This window comes from Rhincodon typus, chromosome 40 (assembly GCF_021869965.1).
Source record: "Rhincodon typus isolate 14 chromosome 40, sRhiTyp1.1, whole genome shotgun sequence".
NCBI classification, from domain to species: domain Eukaryota; kingdom Metazoa; phylum Chordata; class Chondrichthyes; order Orectolobiformes; family Rhincodontidae; genus Rhincodon; species Rhincodon typus.
The window spans coordinates 8753397-8773289 of NC_063371.1; the positions used below are offsets into that span (position 1 = coordinate 8753397).

General features: G+C 44.1%; 1 protein-coding gene across 2 annotated transcripts in view; it reads right to left on the reverse strand.

Moving 5' to 3' along the window:
* Positions 1–19893, reverse strand: part of LOC109936484 (leucine-rich repeat transmembrane neuronal protein 4-like) — a 175044-nt gene that overhangs the window by 141807 nt on the left and 13344 nt on the right. The gene's annotated exons all lie outside the window — the stretch shown is intronic.

Sequence of the window (19893 nt, forward strand, 5' to 3'; positions counted from 1 at the left end):
AAAATGATGGAATTTGATGAATATTTACAAATGTACTCTTACGTTTATCGAGATGATTGCGATCATTTATGTGCAGACAAGCCCAAAACTCAGTCGTCCTCAGACCTTCCACCCACTGCCTGCTTAATAAAAATGGGGCGTCATTTGAAAGAGGCATGAGTTGGAGATGGTGGAGGAGGGTGATCGCAAACTAACAAAGAGTGAATGCTGGGCACATGCCCAGGACATACATGTAGCAGGGGATGGGCACTTTGTCAACAGGAAACATCTAACATGAAAAGAAAGGTGGAGGGGGTCAGGGAGGAAATTACAGTGGTTGAATCCTTAACTGCATGCCCTCTGGTGTGGATGAGGTCATGGGAGGGGCCAGAGTTAGGGAAATGAGCTGGGAAGAGGTTTGCGTGGATGGTTAACTTTTGATCAGTAAGGCAATCAGGGGCGATGGGGAAAAGGCAGTAAAGTGGAATTGTGGATTATCAGATCAGCTGTAATCTCATTGAATGGCAGAGCGGACCTGATGGGCCTACTTCTGCTTCTGGCCTCATTTTAGAATTGCTGCAACTGGAGCAAGGGCTGGAGATGTTTGACACAAAGGAACTTAAACTTGAGGATAGGAATTTTAACCTTCAGGTGGGTGGAGGGCTAATCCCCTAAAGAGATCACCAAAGACAGGGATATGGGGCAGGGTGCACGGATAGACCAGATTTGTGGCTGTGTTGAAATTTTGGCAAGGCAGGGGATAACGCTCATATCTCAAGTATCCTTCCACAAACCTAGCTGTCTGTCCGTAACATTATCCTGAGTAGCAATGAATGCCACTTTTTGTTGGAGAATGTGGGAAAAAGTTCCATTCCCTTGGATGGTCAGCTGATGTGAAAAATGATGAACATGGTGTAGTAAGTGAGAATTTTTCATTGTCGAACTTGCTGCATTGTGAAGAAAGTATGTGGTGAGTCATGTCTCAATCAAGATCTTCAGCCAAAAAAAAACTGAGTGAAAATCTCTGTGATCCAAGTGTGAGATGCCAAACAAATAATCACAAAACTCTGGAGAGAAGTTGGTTTGGCAGCCTGCTGGTTATTTTGTGCACACCAAACATTTCACAAGGACGGGAGTGGGGGAGTCACACTCTTAAGAGAGAGATGATGAGACATTGTCCGTCTTTGGAACTCTTTACCTCAGTGGGCGATAGAGGTGGGACCATTAGACATTTCTTAAGGTGGAGGTAGATAGATTCTCATCAGGCAAGGAAATAGGAGGAGACTTAAGGTCAATGAAAATGTGGAATTTGAAAACCACAAACAGATTAGGCATGATTATCAAATGACAGGGAGTCAAATGGGTGACTTCTGCTTCCAATTAGTGTGTTTGTATTTGACAGGAACATGGATCAGAATTGACACAAAGCAGAGATCTGAAGTCAGAGCGGGATCAGAGAGTGTCTGGGAGATGGGGATCAGAGAGCGTCTGGGAGATGCGCATCAGAGAGTGTCAGGGAGATGGGCATCAGAGAGTGTCAGGGAGATGGGGATCAGAGGGCATCTGGGAGATGGGGATCAGAGAGCATCTGGGAGATGGGGATCAGAGGGCATCTGGGAGATGGGGATCAGAGAGCATCTGGGAGATGGGGATCAGAGAGCATCTGGGAGATGGGGATCAGAGAGCATCTGGGAGATGGGGATCAGAGAGCATCTGGGAGATGGGGATCAGAGAGTGTCGAGAGATGGGGATCAGAGAGATTCTGAGAGAGAGTCAAGTTGAAGACCAGGAATCAGAGAGAAGGGATGAGTTGGTCAGGAACTGCATGAGACTGACAATAAAAAAAAACTTTGGGACCGATGAAAGGTAACTGGTTGCGCCCAAAAATTGCTCACAATGTTCCAAATATGGTCTGACCAGAGCCTTATACAACCTCAGCTGTAGATCCCTTTTCTTGTCTTCTGGTCTTCTTTAAATGAATGCCAACATCGCATTTGCCTTCCGAACTGAACCTGCATGTTAGCTTGAATTAGGACTTCCAAATCCCCTTTGTGCTTCGAACTTCTGACACCTTTGCACATTTAGAAAGTCGCGTGCACCTCTATTCTTTTGACCAAAGTGCATAACCCCGCACTTTCCCACATTGTAGTCAAACCTATGCTTCCCCATCTACCCTACACCCAGCCCTACTCATCAACCCTGGCCACTTCTCAACACCTTGAGAGTAACGTTCCCCGTTTCATTCTCTTGATCTTTGCACCTCGGGCAAGTCTTCTATTTGGGCTGGAGATCCCTGTTGAGTACCTGTGAAATATGTCAGTTTTGTTGCCTGATTTACGGGAAAAGTAGGAGTCACTTATTTATGAAGGCTATCTCAAGCCCATATGAAAAATGTTTGGTCACGTGACTGAAACCTTGCCACGTTTCAAGTCACGTTTTTGTTTTCTCTCTCTTTCTCTCTCTCTCTGACATTACAAATGGTCGTTTTTGACTTTTTGAGAGACCGCAGTTCAAAACCAGATTTGTCAGTCGTCATCCGTCTCACCCCAAAGATCAGTGCTGCCATTGGCTGGGCAGATGAGCCTGTTGCCAGGAAGGGTTTGAGGCTTTTCCAGGCAGATGGAGAGTCTAATTGGTGAGCAGTCGCATTTTGGTTTACTGCATGCTCGAGCTCAGCTTATCTCAGGATTCAGAGAATTGTAGAATCCCTACAGTGTGGAAGCAGGCCATTCAGCCCATTGAGTCTGCATCGACTCTCCAACCATCATTCCGCCCAGACGCACCCCCTACCCTCTCCCTGCATTTCCCAGGGACAATCCACCTGACCTGCATATCTTTGGACTGAGGGAGGAGAGCGAGGCACCTGGAGGAAACACACAGAAATGGAGAGAACAAGCAAACTCCACACACACAGTCGCCCTAGGCTGGAATCGAACCTGCGTCCCTGTTTGTTGAGGAAGTAGGCCCTTCAGCCCATCAACCCTTGCAGCGGTTCTACTGCCTGGTGATAATCTCCTCCCTTTCTTCAATCACCCCGCACACCATTTCTGTCTAAATAACCATCCATTGCCCGTTTGAATGCCTCCTTCCCATTTCCAGGCACTGCATTCCATATCCTAACTACTTGCTGTATGTAAACATTCCTTTCTCACATCACCCTTGCTTCGTTTGCACATCAGTTTAAATCTTCTTTTATTTTCTTTGACAAGGAGGAATACTCTAACGAGCCCACTCATGATTTTGAAAACTTCAATCAAATTTCCTCTCAGGCTTCTTCTCTCCAAGGAGAATAGTCCCAACTTCTTCTGCCTCTCCTCATCACTGACGTTCCATATTTCTGGAAGATTGGGAGGGAGGGTGGTGGAGAAAGCTGGAGCAGAGAAGGAAGGGGATATGACCGTTCATGTTAGCCACATGATCAAAAAGCCAGCAGCCATATGGGTAAACCACTCCTTCCCACACTATCCTGACTTGGAAATTAATCCTGTCTTTCTTTTCATAGTGACAGGGTCAAGTGTGGGAATTTGTGACCTAACACCATTTTGGGACTAGTCTCACCACGGGAGTCTGTAGAGATGCAAGGATGGTGACCCACCATCTCAGGGGAAATATTTACGAATCAACCTTTCACAAGATGGTGCTTCATACATCTCTGGAGCAGGTGGGACACGAATCTGGGCCTCCTAGCTCAGAGGTAGGGCGTGACCACTGCACTCCAAGAGCCCCCCCACCAGCTCAAGCAATACTTGGTATGGGCAGCATTGGCACCCATATCCCATCAATAAATTACTTAAACAGAAAGATCAGCAGTAGTGGAACTGGGAGACATAATGGGATGGGTGGCACGGTGGCTCAGTGGTTAGCACTGCTGTCTCACAGCGCCAGGGACCCGGGTTTGATTCCACCCTTGGGCGACTGTCTGTCTGGAGTTTGCGTATTTTCCCCATGTCTACATGGGTTTCCTCCAGATGCTCTGGTTTCTTCCCACTGTCCAAAGATGTGCAGGCTAGGTGGATTGACCCATGCTAAATTATTCACAGTGTCCAGGGATGTACAGACTAGTTGGGTTAGCCATGGTAAATGCAGGGTTACAAGGATAGGGGGTTGGGAATGTGCTGGGTCTGGGTTGGATGCTCTTCAGAGGGTCAATGTGCACTTGCTGGACCAAATAGCCGCTTTCCACACTGAAGGGATTCTGTGATTTGATGAGACCCGATGGCAGTGTGCGCCAGCAGAAGTTGCGGTACTGCCTTCAGTGAGAGAAATTTGACAAGTCTTTTAAAAAAAAATGTCAGGTTGAAAATTAAATAATTGGAACTGCAGGAGTGCAGCCCAGGATGACTCACTGCTGCCTTATGTAACCAGAGGATTGACTAATCTACATGAAAACGCATCGCAAATTTCTGATCTCCTCACTCTCTCTTAGTGGCACCGACATTTCTTTCTCTGCATTATCACCTCCTCCTCAAACAAGCTGGATGAAATCACTGAACCATAATCTCAAGTCAGTGTGATGAGCTCAGCTTCGGTTCATTAAAATCTTTGCTGTCTTCAGTTCCATGATTTAACAGTCTTCAGTTTGCCTGTTCAAGTCTTCACAGGAAGGCCAAGGTCACCTCCACCATTCTACTGTCATTTCCCTTCTCTTTTTGTTCCCACCTCCAGCACTGTGCTCCCCCATCCAGACCCCCTTCAACTCTCCCCCTTATCAGAAGTTGTGAATCGCACAGGGGAACAAATGAACAATTTGCCATGGCTCACTGTAAAAGTTGACACACAGAAAATGAATATTTCCAGGTGCTTGCAATGTGCATCCAACGTTGGGCGGATCAAGATTAGTAATGTAGTGATGTGGGGTATCTATCAGTAATGTAACAGTGTGGGCTCTGTATTAGTGATATAGAGGAATGCATCTATATTCTAACAATTGTTTAAAAAGTAGAAGCCTTACAGTGTGGAAACAGGCCATTTGGCCCAACAAGTCCATACTGACCCTCTGAAGCACATCCCCCCAGACCCATCCTGCTGCCCTATCCCTGTAACCCTGCATTTCCCTAAGGCTAACACACCTACCCTACACATATCCTTGAACACTATGAGTAATTTAGCATGGCTAATCCACCTAACTTGCACATCTTTGGAATGTGGGAGGAAACCAGACCACCTGGCAGAAACCCACACAGACATGGGGAGAACATGCAAACTCCACACAGACAGTCATCCGAGGGTGGAATTGACCCCAGGTCCCCGGTGCTGTGAGGCAGCAGTGCTAACTACCGAGCCACTGTGCAGCCCCTTTTAGTGACTCATGCACTATAACACCTAAATTCCTCAGCACCTGACATTTCTGTAGTCTGTCTCTGTTTAGATAATACTTTGCCATTTGATTCTTCCCACCATCAGAAACAACTTATTTTCCGACATTGTATTCTATCTGCCCAATTCCTTCCCACTTTCACAAGCTGTCTGTATCATTCTGCAAGCTCTTTATGTCTTCTTCACCAGACGTGTTCCGATGTTTGCATTGTCCACACAAATGGAGCTATGACGGCTTAGCTTCCCACCTTTAACTCATTGGTCTAAATTGTAGAAGGTTGACCTGCACCACGGTCTCAAATCATTGTTGGACCCGGGTATAGAGTGAGGATTCCTTGGGTGGAATGCAAGGTTGACACAAAGCACCTTTGAGTGAGATGTCTCAGGGAGTTTTTAATTCCATTGACAGGTAACTTTACTTCTGTACATCATGAAAATCTCCCTGTCGCTAAGGGTACACAGCCTCTATGTGTGCCTGTTCTAGTTTTGTCAGCAACACAGACCAATATCTGTGTACTGTCAACATTTTTATGGATTGCACTAACCACACATTATCTGCTGAAATGGCTGTCCTGAAAATGAAAAGAAGTGAGGGAATAATGCTAGGGCTGTGCAAGACTGCAGGAAGAGCATCAATGCAGATAGAGTGAGCTGTGAGGAGGATCTGGACAATCAGATGGTGGGCTGGTGAGAGCAGTGATGAGAAAAGATGACCTCTGTTTTTCTCCTTTGTCTACTGAAGGCATTGAGCCGTTACTGGGGTATTTCTCCAGCTCAACGTTGCTAAACGTGTGTGGTTGTCATGCGTGTATCTGAAGGTACAAACACTGGCTTATCAGTTTTCATTGTATTGTCATATCATAATTTCAGACTAAATGAATTGGAGTGTGATTCCCATGTCAATCAGACCAAATGACCACACTAATGTCAGAGATTGGGATTTTTCAAACATACATAATTGATGTTAATTGGGCAGCTATTGATATTAAGGGGACCACTGCACATAGGGTGAGTTTAGAAATTGATAGGCCCTATGTCATGGGCTAAAAGGTTTGAATAGCCTCGCACTGGTCCTACCTGATGCTGATCCATTCACTGGATTTTGAAAGAGAAATCAGCATGTTTGTGTGGGGAACCATTGCTTTAGAGTTCTCAGAGGCGAGATTGGCCAGGGTCCCATTCCATACAGACCCTGTTTGCTGAACAGTTAGACTGTAAGTCCAGCCATCTATCCTCCCCCACCAACAAACTCAATGATTGACAATGCTACTGTCAACAGATACTCTGGAGAACGCTCCATATTGTTCAGTACGGTGCTGGGTAGTGCCTGCACGCTACAAGCCATTAGGAAAGGTCTATCCCGGTGGTGTTTCACAAAGCAATGTACCAACTGAACAGATTACTTCTATAGATAGTGGCATGACCTTCAGCAAATTACTTTTTAGTACAATAATTGCTTTTGCTTGTTTTTGACTTTTGCAAGGTGGGCGATCTCCTGTAAGGTTTTAATCATGAAGGACTGTGATGATTCTCCAAATGTGTAGCATTCAAATTAATTAAAACCTTTTTTTTAGCGATTACTTAAAGGCCGGCTGGCGTCCCAAATGAGACAGGCAGTGAGAATGGAAAGCATGTTTTATTTTGTGTTACTGATGCCTTAGCCTGCCTATATGATGAAAGCTTTTAAAGAACTACTTATGTGGAATTGCAGTTCTCATTGTAGAATAATGGGTGCAACCTTATCTCATCCTGATTGGAGAGGAGCACAGGATGTCAACCATACGTGTTCTGTAAGACAGGAAAGTGCAATTTGTCAGATGTCAGGGGCTGACAGTTACCAAATATAACTGCAGTGTATTGGTTCTCCATTCACATAGGTCCCCAGTCATGCCTGCTGCACAGTAACAACATTCTTTTAACATGTTGCTTTCTCAATAAATTGGATTTCTCCAATTTACAGGCAATAAAGAACTGAGGGAAGAATTCTTGTTTGCCTGTTTGTACAGAATGTAGTCAATATTCCTGCTGAGTGGAGCTAATGTCTTAATGGAATTGCGCATACAGTGTCAGTCTTCTGCTTTATTGGAGGTACAGTTTTCTCAGAGTGGCACTTAAATCAGACGTTCTGTCCTTGCCTGATGTGACATTTTGGACGGGACAGTAAGTATCCCAAGCTTGGACATGAAGGAAAGCAGGATGCGTTCCCATGGCCTCAGTTCAGTGACCAGTGCCCCTCAAAGAGACCCATATCAAATCATGATGCTTCACATTGTGGCTTGTAGTGTTTTGCTGTCTGCAGCATATCTGCCCATAAAATGATCAATACACTATAAAAACGATCCATTGCAAAACATTTGGGGATGTTTCTGGGAGACAGGACAGCAAGCTTTATAAGTGCAGCCTTTCTTTAATTCAACCCAGGAGCAGATGAAGGATCTTGCATTAAAACCACCTTTTTTCACACATGCACATCTCTGTCCACTTTAGAAATGTATACAGCTGTGATTGCTGTGCTTCAATTTGACTGAAATTCCAGGCATAAGCAGTATTTCTCTAAAAAAAAATTACAAGCACAAATCCTTCAGTGGATGGGAATGTACAGGATTGGAAATTAGCTATTCCAGTCTGTCACATACAAGTCCTGTGGTTTAATGAGAAAAGAATTGTTCAAAATGTGAGGGGCCATGAGAGTTATCGAGTTTAACACCTCTGGAAGGCCAATTCCCATTTGACAATCTTGTTGTTAAATTCCTCTTTTAATTTTTCAGAAATGCATACATTTGTCTTGTGAGCCTGTGTTTTGTCTTCATTGCTTCAGTCCCCTGTTTGATCACCCCTTTAGGTGGAAAGATTCTGCCTCTTTTCAACTTTAACTTTTTAACGTTTTTCACTGCTACCCTCCAACCTTGATTTTTCAAACTTTTGTCAAAGAAAATCATGTGCCTGAATAGACTTGGAGCTTCAGACAAGAAAACCACTGGCTCAGGAATTCTGCAAACAGTCTTCAAATTGTTGTTAACATCCACTTCCAATTAAGTTGCATGGCAGATTGGCTTCCTGTTATTGACATGGGCATGCAAGGCTGTTCTACATTATCCAATACCAGAAGACCAAAATAAATAAGACAGAGGAGTAGGCCGTTGGGCCCCTGAAGCCTTCTCCTCCATTCAGTTGGATCATGGCTGATCTGACATTCCTCACGTCCACTTTCCTGCCCTTTCCCTGTAACCCTTGATTCCCTGACTGATCGATACCTCCTCTCATCATTGCTTCCACCATGTGGTTCCACAGGTACCACTTACATGCTGCCCTGAATGTGCACTTTTCATACATTAGCCAAAACAGTGAGCATAAAGCAAGTGGGTTGGGTTTTTATTTGGGTCTTTCCTCCATTCAGATACTTTAGCTGATGTGGCAATGCCTAAGTTATCCCTTGTAACATAAGCAACTGAGTGTGGATAATGTGGAGCGTTTGAGGATCCACCAGATTTCTATTACTGCTTGCTGTTATCTACAATTATTACATTTAGAGACACACCAGTGTCTGGGCTAGTATTAGGCTATTTGATTAACAGTGCAAGAGCATGCCTGCCATACTGCGTCATGCTTCAAGAAAGATGGTGTCTGGAACTTTTATACCCTCAGGTCATATGCTCTAATACAGCAATGTTATCATGAGCATGTGTCTTAAAGGTATTTTGACCCTGAGACATTATATCGAAGGCCATGTTTCTTCGTCAAAGGCTGGGGTAGGTGCGGTGGTCAGCCCTTATTGATAACCTTCCATCCATGGACTCCATTTACATGGCTCGCTGTGCGGAAAAGCTGCCAACATCATCAAAGACCCATCGCACCCCGGTAATGATCTCCTATAACCTCTTTTGTCAGGCAGAAGATACAGATGCCTGAACACACGCACCAGCAGGTTCAGGAACAGCTTCTTCCCGGCCGTTATTAGACTGATGAGTAGACTCTCTAACTTCAAATAATGCTGATCTTGCTAATGTTGATCTTGCCTTGCTCATGTCCTGCATGACATAACCCGTATGTCTCTGTCTAAATTTTGATCTCCCCATGATCTGTATGTCCTTGCTTACTATGATTTACTATGGGAACACCACCATGTCCAAGTTCCCCTCCAAGCTACTCCCCATCCTGACTTGGATATATATCGCCGTTCCTTCACTGTCGCTGGGTCAAAATCCTGGAATTCCCTCCCTCATAGCATTGTGGGTCAATCCACAGCAGGAGGACTGCAGCGGTTCAAGAATGCAGCTCACCACTACGTTCTCAAGGGCAACTAGGGATGGGCAAGAAATGCTGGCCCACATCCCACAAATGAATAGAGAGAAAAAAATGATTTGTCTGTACTGCTCGTAAACAAAGCTTTTCACTGTACGTAGGTACATGTGACAATCAGTAAGTCAGATCAAAGGAGCAGGAATCTGACTGTATATCTGTCTCATTCCTTATTTCAGGAATGCTGAGACAAACTGAGTTTCAGAGCAGCGATAGGGCAAGGGAGTTCAGAAGGCACAGGTTCATGCTGCAATGGGCAATGCAACTAACCAGCAATTCCCCAGGTAGACTGGTAACAGTTTCCCTTTATCACTGACTTCACCTTGGCTTGCAGTCCAGGGATGGGGATGAGTTGAAAGCTTAGGTGGCTGATTTAGGAGTGACAGATGTCCCTGTATCTCCAGTTTGGAAACTGACCAGTAGATAGTCATGAAACAAAGAGACATTAGGAGGAAAAGATTGTGTGAACCAGAGAAGGATCTCTGGGACTTTGGGAGACAGTGATGGATGTCATAAAAATTAGGCATTGAGATTAAGTTCTGGATGAAAGTTGCAATAGCTGAAGGTGTGACCAGCTGTAATAGAACAATGCGATTCTAAACAAATGGAGGGTTTAAAAGATTGATTAAGGCACTGTAGCGATTTGAACATCAGAATCTGAAAGGGAATTCTGCTGTGGCACAACTTGCCTTGACGGTGTTTACAGGGAAAAAAAACAATTTATAGCAGCTTATGAAAAGAGATGGACAAAGCTGATCATCTGTTCCTGAAACTTTGGGGATTGTTATTGACTTTTTAATTGGGGTTGCAAATAACTGAAGAGAACTTTCTGGACAAAATGAATTTCTGCGAAGGAATGGTGTTATTGAGTTAGAATATCACCTATGGTTTTGTTGGGGAGGAGGTTCTCTTTTCAACTTGCACTCTTGGGACCAGAACACAGAAATCTCTGCTAATGTTCTATGATAGTACTGAGTGGGTGCTGTACTGTCAAAGATACTGACTTTTGAATGAGATGTGAAACTCAAGGCCTGGTGGATGGAAGCAATCTGAAGCCAATATTTTGAGCAAGAGCAGGGAGGATCCTCGACCACAAGGTGCAGAGCTGGATGAACACAGCAGGCCAAGCAGCATCATAGGAGCAGAAAGGCTGACGTTTCGGGCCTAGACCCTTCATCAGAAATGGGGGAGGGGAAGGGGGTTCTGAAATAAATAGGGAGAGAGGGGGAGGCGGATAGAAGATGGATAGAGGAGAAGATAGGTGGAGAGGAAACAGACAGGTCGAAGAGGCGGGGATGGAGCCAGTAAAGGTGAGTGTAGGTGGGGAGTTAGGGAGGGGATAGGTCAGTCCAGGGAGGACGGACAGGTCAAGGGGGCGGGATGAGGTTAGTAGGTAGGAGATGGGGGTAGGGCTTGAGGTGGGAGGAGGGGATAGGTGGGAGGAAGAACAGGTTAGGGAGGCGGGGACGAGCTGGGCTGGTTTTGGGATGCGGTGGGGGGAGGGGAGATTTTGAAGGTTGTGAAATCCACATTGATACCATTAGGCTGCAGGGTTCCCAAGCGGAATATGAGTTGCTGTTCCTGCAACCTTCGGGTGGCATCGTTGTGGCACTGCAGGAGGCCCAGGATGGACATGTCGTCTGAGGAATGGGAGGGGGAGTTGAAATGGTTCGCGACTGGGAGGTGCAGTTGTTTATTGCGAACCGAGCGTAGGTGTTCTGCAAAGCGGTCCCCGAGTCTCCGCTTGGTTTCCCCGATGTAGAGGAGGCCACACCGGGTACGGCGGATGCAGTATACCACGTTGGCAGATGTGCAGGTGAACATCTGCTTGATGTGGAAAGTCTTCTTGGGGCCTGGGATGGGGGTGAGGGAGGAGGTATGGGGGCTGCCTGGTGTTCTGGTCAGGAATTATTCTTATTCACTAAATGCCACTAAAAACATATCATGTAGTCAACAGTTACAGGATCTGCAGTTTTTTTTTATTTCTTTGCTGTTTGTGAGACCTTGCTGTGCATAAACTGGCTGTCACATTTCCTAATTACAACGGTGATAGCACTTCACTGGCAGTTAAACACTTATTGGAATCCCCAGTGCTTATTAAAGGTGCTTTAAAGATGCAAGTCGTCCATATTTTCCTTACTATATCTTCCATATTTTCAGAATATAGAGAGTAATGTTGGCAAGTAATTCTCATGGGAGGGACAAGGCTATGGCAGTTCATGCTGAGAGTAGACCCCCAATTCATACTGAGACCAGACCCCCAGTTCATACTGAGACCAGACCCCCACAGGGGATAACAAGGTGTAGAGCTGGATGAACACAGCAGGCCAAGCAGCATCAGAGGAGCAGGAAGGCTGACGTTTCAGGCCTCGACCCTTCTTTAGGGGATAGTTCTGATTGTGGCAGAATTTCACTTCACAGAATCTAAGCACCGATATGGGGTGGGTGAATCCCATAAGAAAATGATGAAACTCACTGTACCGGTTTTACACACACAAAATTAGAGGCCGGCACATTGAGAGGAAGTGTAATTAGCATGTCCCATAGCACAAAAGCAGGTGGATTGGAACTGAAGCTGCGACTCAATGTAGTATTCAGTCAAGGCAGATTGGAGCACAATGGAATTAGCACAACTTAATTTACAAAAGAGGACATTGTATTGACAGGGATTATTGTTGGATCACAAGGAAGTTGCTGAAATATCTACTTGGAGAATGGAATTTGTCTAAGCCTTGTTCCAACATCTGCTTCAGTCGGGATCGAGAATCTTGGGATGCATGAAAAGCTGCAGGACAGCACAGTACCATTAACACTTAGGATGCCAGCTTTCCATCTACGAACTGCTCCAGTCTGGTCAGCCGAGTTCAGGGAGACACAAGGTTCAATTATTCATCAATAATATCAGTGGTTGTATTCCTGCCCTCATTGGGAAAGATTTATGATTTCAGAGATGATACCTGATCTCCATGTTGGTGCCTACTTATGCCCATTGGACCCCCATAGTTTTGTTAAATTTTAGTTGATGGGACGATTGAGTCCTGCTGATAATATAGAGATAGTGACTGATTTCATTGGCAACATCTATTTCCACGATAAGACCATAAGGCCATAAGACATAGGAGCAGAAATTAGGCCATTCAGCCCATTTAGTCTGCTCCGCCATTCAATCATGGCTGATAATTTCCTCAACCCCATCGTCCTGTTATATATCTTGGGGTGGCACGTACATTTCGGCCAACATTGTCTCGGCTCCAGAGTTAAATTGTGGCAAAAATTGCTTCCTTCAAAGAAATGCAAGTGGGTTTTAGCTAAAACGGGTGAATTGAAAACTGGTTATGCTGCAGAATCTGATACCTTTGCCAGAAGCCTTTGGAGAGACAGTGCAAGTTGGACTTCAACCATTAAACCATGCATTCAGCAGTTTGATTGTTTCAGGAGATCAGAGATGGCTCGCAAGATCCCATAATTATGGAAGGTAAATACTCAGGTTCTGGAAATTATAGAATCATAGAATTCCTACAGTGTGGAAACAGGCCATTTAGCTCATCAAGTCCACACCAATCTGCTGAAGAGTATCCCACCAGACCCTATCACTGACCCTATCCCTGTAACCCTGCATTTCCCATGATTATTCCACCTAGCCTGCATATGCCTGGATACAATGGGCAATTTAGCGTGGCCAGTATAATTAACCTGCATGTCTCTGGACTGTGGGAGGAAACCAGAGCCCCCAGAGGAAACCCACACAGACACAGGGAGACTGGGCAAACTCCACAGAGACTGTCTCCCAGCAGTGCTCACCACTGAGTGACCATGCTTCCCATGACACTCGAATTATGAGACTATAATTCTGGTATGAAGACAGCTGTAAATGTGATGAGAATTTGGGCACATTTTTAGAGACACCCAACCTGACTTCAGGAAACATTGGTTCTGTCAGTTCAGTTTGATGGTCTTCTTTAGGGAAGTGGTGAAAGTAGATTATAAACATAATCCTGTTGATGTTTTGACTTCCAAAATAATATTTGATTCAGTACCACAGGAGTGGCTGTTAAGAAAAATGATATTGGATGGGATTTTGTAGTCACATTAGAGAGGAAGCACATTGAAATTAAGCATAATGGAATTGGACATGATTGGGGTCTGATTCTGAGTATAGTTCCTCAAATAGCTGTGTTTGCAAATTGTGGGCAAGTGAGGAATCCATTTTGTATTAAGCCCCTGAGCTTAAAAGCTTGCAAAGGTGCAGTTTTCACATAGATCACCAACAGTCTGCTCGTGAGGTTAAACAGCACATTGATTCTGCTTAATTCTGAAGTTTCACACAGTTTATGCATGCCTGGGAGACCAACCTGTCTGTGGTACAACTGTAATTGGCTACTTTCTGTGCTTTGCTTGAAGCCTGAAGACTTGCAGGTTCTGCTAGCCTCTGGGAGATCAAATGATAGATGTTCATATCACCTCGAACTTCTTAAGAAAAATAGACAAATAGTTGCTGCACTGAGTGTGTAGGGACTATGGAATGCACATGACGTACTAAAGCAAGAAAGATATGAAAAGGGTTGAGGATGTGAAGCCAAGTTATAACAAGAGGAGGAAAGAGATTTAGAAAGTTCATGGTGGATGGTCCTCCACAGCAAAGCATCACCATGTGTTCTCGTTGTCATCTCCGACTGCATTCAGTTCACCATTAATAAATCTGCAAATGACGGAATTCTCTCATTGTTGATCCAAAGGAATTCCTGTAATTTCTTGTAAAGGAATTGCTGTAATCCCTTATTCTGGCTGAATGTTTTACTCAGGCCTTATCGCTGTTCTGTGTTTACAATAATGAGTTTGGAAAAGGCTCCATCAGAAGAGAACATAGCACAGTACAGCACAGGAACAGGCCATTCAGCCTGTTGTATCTGACCTGACCATTAGGCCATTCCAAACTAATCCCATCTGCCTGCACATATTACGCATCCTTCTGTTCTCTGCCCTGTTCATGTGTCTGTCTAAATGCCTCTCAAACATTGCTATCATAATTGCTTCTCCCACGTCATCTGTCAGGAACCTGCCATCCTCTGTATAAAAACTTTTCCTCGCACATGTCCTTTAAACTTTCCCCCGCTCACCCTAAACCCATGCACCCTAGTATTTGACTGTGGGAAACCCTGACTATCCACTCTATCCATGCCTATCATAATTTTATATACTTCTATCAGGTCGCCGCTCTGCCTCTGATGGTCTAGCAAAAACGATCCAAGTTTATCCAACCTCCCCTTATCGCCTCTCCATTTAGAAATTTCAGATAGCACAAGAACATTCACAACAAATTAGTGGATTTCAGGCTGATTGTGATCAGCTAGTTGCATGATGTGTGCATGAGATGTCATTAAAAGTATTAGAAATGCAGTGGATGATATTTAGTATTGAAAAGTTCAGTGTCTCTGTATACCACACAGAGGTACTCAGTGAGGAATGCAGAACTTGAAACTTCATCCTCGTAGAGAAATTGGAGAAAGTTGATTTCTGCAATTGGGGCCACCTATCAGGGTAAACCTCGAACATCCAGGTCTGTCCTGAAACACAGGTTCCCTGTAGCCTTCTGAAATGTCCACAGCCTCCAAAGAAAGAGCTAACAGGGGCAACACCTGAAACAGCTACTCATCAATCACCAGTCACTGATCGCAGATCTGCAACATCACACCAGTCTTCAATCTTAGCTGAATCACTCTTTGTTCGATCTAGTGCGTGTTTTGTGCTTGTATGTCTCTGTTGAGATTGAATGTCAGAGTTCCCTTCTGTGGTGTTTTTTTAACTCTGTAAAGGTTAAGATTCTCTATTTGTTGAGTGAAAGGGCGTCATGTGAATTGCAGATTGGGTGCTAGTGGGTGTTGTTGTTACTCATTGGGTGATTTACTTGCTCCCTTCTGAGGTCCTGTGTTGGTGTACAACAAACCACCATCCCTTCCAGAAGCTGGGTGTGCATTTCACTTGTTACGGTTTAAATTTGTTCCTTTAAATACTTCACACAACATTTGATAGTCTTGATAGTAGATCAAGGTTACATTTGCTATTTTAAGCAGAGGTTTTGATGCACAGAAAGAGACTTTGGGGGATAGCAGTTGCTCAGTTGCAAAAGACGCAGAAGCATTTGGAGTTTTTGGAGCATAATGTACCAGGATCATTGGGGACAAATTGAATATTAATTTGTTAAGTTAAATTTGTAAAAGTTGCTAAATATGTTAAATGTGTTCAAGAAAATTTTCTTTATCAATATGTAAATGTTCCTTTGAGAGAAGGACCAAAAGTTGACCTTCTCTTGCGTAGTAAGGCAGAGCAAGTGACTGAAGTGATGGTAGGGGAAGGCTTTGGGTCTAATAATCATAATTCTATTTGTTTTAAAATAGTTGTGGAAAAGGATAGGCCTTCCATAAAAATTGAAGTTTTTAATTTGGAGGAAGGCAAATTTTAACGATATGAGACAAGAACTTTCAAAAGTTGATTGGAGTAGATTGTATGCAGGTAAAGGGACGTCTTGTAAGAGGGAGGCTTTCAAAGGTGTGATAACGAGAGTTCAGAGTCATTACGTTGGAGTGAAAGGTAAGGCTGGTTGGATTAGAGAACACTGGATGAATAAAGATATTGATGTTCTAGTCAAGAATAAGAGGAAACCCCCATTAGGTAAAGACAAGTGGGTTCAAATGAATTTGTTGAACAGTATAAACAGATTAGGGGAATAAGGTAGGTTTGGCAAATATGGTTAAGGATAATCCAAAGAGACTCTACAAATACATTAAGAGCCAGATATCAAATAGAAAGAGAGTAGGACCTGTTAAGAGATCAATGAGGGTGTCTTTGTGTTGAACCTCAGGAGACTGAGAGATATTAAATGAATATTTTGCATCAGTTTTTACTGTGGAGAAAGAAGTGGAGGCCAGAGAACTCAGGGAAATAAATATTGATGTTTTGAAAACAGTTCAGAAGAGGAAGTGCTGGAGGTCTTATAAAATATAAAGGTGAATAAATCTCCGGGACTAAATCTAATGTATCTCAGGACATTGTTGGAAGTCAGGGAGGAAATTGTGAGACCCCTTGCAGAAATATTTGTGTCATCTATAACTACAGGTGAGGTGCTGGATGACTGGAGAGTCGCTAATGTTTGGCCCTTGTTTAGGAAGAGTTGTAAGGAGAAGCCTGGGAACTATAAACCTGTGAGACTGAATTTGGTGGCACGTAAGTTGTTCTAGTAAGGTCTAGACCCGAAATGTCAGCTTTCCTGCTCCTCTGATGCTGCTTGGTCTGTTATGTTCATCCAGCTCTACACCTTGTTATCTCGTTTTACCAGGAAGTTGCCAGGAATGGAGAGTTTGATTTATAAGAAGAGGCTGGATAAGCTAAGACCTTTTTCCACTGGAGCTTAGGAGGTTGAGGGGTGACGTTATGGAGGTTTACAAAATATAAGGTGAACAACAGGTGTCTTTTCCCTCAGGTGCCGGATTTCAAAATTACGGGACATATTTTTAACGTGAGAGGAGAAAGATTTAAAGAAGACACAAGGGGCAAATTTTTTTTACACAGAGAGTAGTTCTTGTATGGAACGAATTTCCAGAGGAAGTGGTGGATATGGGTACAGTTACAATGTTTAAAAGACATTTGGATAAGTAAGTGAATAGGAAGTGTTTGTCGAGATATGGGCCAAGGGCAGACAGGTGGGACTAGTTTATTTTAGGATTATGGTTGGCATGAACTAGTTGAACTGAAGGGTCTGTGTCCGTGCTCTATGATTCAATGACTCCATGAAGTTATTCTTCAGCTACACAGGGATTTTGGGACATAGGTGTGTGTCCAGTGTTGATCCACAAACATGAGGAAGGGTATCAAAGATCCTGACAACCTTGCAAGGGAAGTTACCCAGAATAATGGAATATTTTCAAGTCCTTCAAAACCAAAAAAAAGGCTGCTAGAATCATGGTTTATTAATTGGGCACTGGTGAGGTCTTGGTTGGAGTTTTACAAATGGATTTGATTTTGTGAGATGTGTCTTCCAAAGTACTTCGGGCAAATAAGAATGATGTCTGATTGAGAGAAAAAAATTCTTCAGAACCGAATGCAACTCAATGTCAGGAATGATTTGCTTTCAGAAATGCATCAGCATCTGGAGGAAATTTCCCCAAGACATAACGAGTATCAATTTCCTACAGTTTTTATAAGTGAACATGCTGTGTTTTTAAGATGGGTGGGTGGTGGAAGGGTTGGTGATGAGGGGAAGAGGTAGGTGGTGGTTTATATTTAGTCACGGTTATGCTGAGTCACGGGGAACCACAATCTCCAAGAGCTTGCTTGATTTCCTGAGGGAATTGGAGAAAAATGGCCCAGGATTTTTATTTTTGTTAGACTTGACTGGAGTTTCATATTTCTCTGTTTTCTCTCAGAGATACTGCTGCTCAAGGCTTGTGGATGGTTGAGCGAGTGGCAGACTGAGTCTGATGTCCCTTTCCTGCGGTTCCCTTTTTTTGTTGCTCATGCGCACATCTCCTTCAGGAGTGAGGAAAAAGCCAGGAGTTAGGCACAACCGATGGTCAACGTCCCAAGGGGGTCAATTTAGCTCGGTCAGCTTGTCAGCTGTTTTGCAATGCAGAGAGAGGACAGCAGTGTGGGTTCAAATCTCTGCACCTGCTGAGATTACAGTGAAGGGTTCTCCTTCTGACCCTCTTCTCCTCACCTCAGGTGTGGTGACCCTCAGGTTAATGAGAGAGCAGCCCTCTGGTCTTGTAAGGCTGTGACAACTTTACCTTGTCAGTGTCCCGTTGCAGATCCAGCAAGTGCACAGATGGCAGGGGTAATCTGTTTAGTTGGCCTGTCCCCTTCTGAAGCCAGGGGTCATCAGCTTCCAGAGATGTTCAATGTGTCATTCAAACACAAGCTAAACAGTCTAATCCTTTTCCTAGCATTCTTTTGTAAATCAAATGGGAATGCCACATTTGCCAATCAACCTGTTCAGATATACTCTGGAGCAGGTGGGACTTGAACCTGGACCTCCTGGCTCAGAGGTAAGCACACTACCACTGCACCACAAGAGCCCACCATCTTTACATGTTTATCTAATTTTCTCTTCACTGGTCAGCGGATTCTTTACATTGATCCATTAAAAACCCAGCTGAGGTAAAGATATAAAAGCAGAAGTTGCTTGAAAACTCAGCAGGTCTGGCAGCATCTGTGAAGAGAAATCAGAGTTAATTTTCCAGGTCCGGTGACCCTTCCTCAGAACTGCTGAGATTTTCCGGCAACTTCTGTTTTTGTTTCTGATTTACAGCATCCGCAGTTCTTTCTGTTTTTATAAGGTAGAGATATGAAGTGGTGGAATGTATGTTGAGGACATATGATCGAGGGGTGATTGATCGGGACGTTTACAACATTCGGTGCATTTGAAAGTTAAATACAGAGGCTGTTTCCCAGGAAAGGTACAATTAGAGCTAAAGGTCATTTGAGGTGCAATACAGGAAGCACTTGGTCAAAGAAAATGCTGTGGGAAGACGTCAAAGGATGGAGGGACTCTTGGAAAGTTAGAGTGTGGAATATAAAGATTCTTGGTTGGCTGCTGGAAAGCAAAGCACTGTATATACCAGAGGTTGTAGAGTCAGAGTTACACTGCACAGAAACGAACCTTTCGTTCCAACTTTTCCATGCCGACCAGATATCCGACATTAATTTAGTCGCATTTGCCAGCATTTGTCCCATGCCCCTCTAAACTCTTCCTATCCATCCAGCCAGATGCCTTTTAAATGTTGTACCCACCTCCTCTGGCAGCTCATTCCATACACGCACCACCCTCTACATGAAAATGTTGCCGCTCAGGTCCCTTTTAAATCTTTCCTCTCTCACCTCAAAGCCTCTAGTTTGGACTCCCCCACTCTGGGAATCTGGGATAAAAACACTCAGTGCTGGAGAAACCCAGCAGGTTTGGCAGCATCTGTGTATAGAGAAACAGAGCTAATGTTTTGAGTCTTCTTTGAAATAGGTTCATGCAGCAATTAATTGTGCTTGAGGTATAGATCGGTCAAAATTGAATTGAATCGAGGAGTCTCAAGAGGCTGAATGGCTGAGTGCTATTCCTGTATGTGGCATAAGACAGAAGAAATCTGTCACAGGACAACACATCAGCAACTCACCACCACCTTCTTCAATTGTTTGAAGTTTGTGACGTATGTAGACAGGGTGGTTAAGAAGGCATTCAGCACGCTTGCCTTCATTGCTCAGACCTTTGAGTATAGGAATTGGGACATAATGTTGAGGTTGGACAGGACGTTGGTG